Below are 1359 nucleotides of genomic sequence, written 5' to 3'. Positions count from 1 at the left end.
ACGGCTGAAAGGGCGAGCATGTTTGGTGGGATGCGGATTCGCAGATTGTGAGTCGAGCGCCTTATCCACCTGGCCATGCCGAGCCACAAGAAAAAGAGAGAAATGTCAAAGCTAACTAAATGTGGTACTTATGTTAAACATTTTTCAGACATATGATCCATGAATGTTTCAAATCATGTTACACGTTGTTAAGAGATTCATGCTTTGAAAACTGTAGCTCAAAACAGGGGCGATGCAGGATGCTTTAAGAGGTGGAGGGTTCCCAACTAGACCTTTTCTAGCACTATCGATAAATGTATATTACTTTCGTTATTTTTACATATAACTACACACTACTAGTAACTTCGGTAATAAAATCAATTAAAAAGCCATTATGAGTAACTCAGACGGGTTTATAATTCAACGATTTCAAAGCTTACCGTATTTTTCGGAATATAAGACGCACCCTTATTTTGAAGACAGTTTGGGGGAAAAAAGCTGCAGTCGCATTTGAAAGATTTTCATTGAACAAAAATTCAATTTGATAATTTTGATGTTTTGAGCTCTTTGTGTTTAGAACAATATATACTAATTTTTAAATAAGAAAATACCGTAAATAAAAAAAAAGGTTTACTGTTATTTAGTTTGGTTCAAAACTTACAAAATCTTCATTGCTTTCACTGTAATTTATTTTTTTATTATTTAGGGAGCATTATAAATAGTTATGTTTTTAAAAGAAAAAAACTACTATTGTTATAAATAACACATTCAATTGAACTAAACTATGCATGCCTATTTAAATATATTTACACATGGCTTGTGTATATCGTATATATATACATATATATTATTCATACCTTCGGTGTATACGACGCAAGCAGATTTTGACATAAAAAAAGTGCGTCTTATATACCGAAAAATACGGTATTTCAAAATAATGCACTGGTACGTATTATAGATTAGAGGACTTTTGAATATAAACCAATAACAAGCTACTTCGTAATTGACGGTATACTCACCATAAAATATTAAACATAAAATAAATACGATGTGATATCTTAAAATACAATAAGCAACAACGGCCACAAGTTGATAAATATTACTTATCCAATCAGCAACAAACTGAAACAATGACGTCATCATTTCGATGTTATCATTTAAAATGTTTAAGGCCGATTTGAATATACAGCTGAATATAAGTTAATAAAATTCAACAAGACAAAAGATATTGTTAAGATAAATGTTAATGTAGATTCGTGCTGATGCTCTTTAAAATATAGTCAAGAATAAATTTTTGAATAGAGTTGTTCAACATTTGTTTAACAACAAGTAAAAGCTTGGAATGGTCTATTCTTTCATTGGGGGTGTCTCTGTAAGCCA

The sequence above is a fragment of the Limulus polyphemus genome, unplaced genomic scaffold, assembly GCF_000517525.1.
Source record: "Limulus polyphemus unplaced genomic scaffold, Limulus_polyphemus-2.1.2 Scaffold2588, whole genome shotgun sequence".
Classification (NCBI taxonomy): Eukaryota; Metazoa; Arthropoda; class Merostomata; order Xiphosura; family Limulidae; genus Limulus; species Limulus polyphemus.
This window is presented reverse-complemented; position numbering follows the sequence as displayed.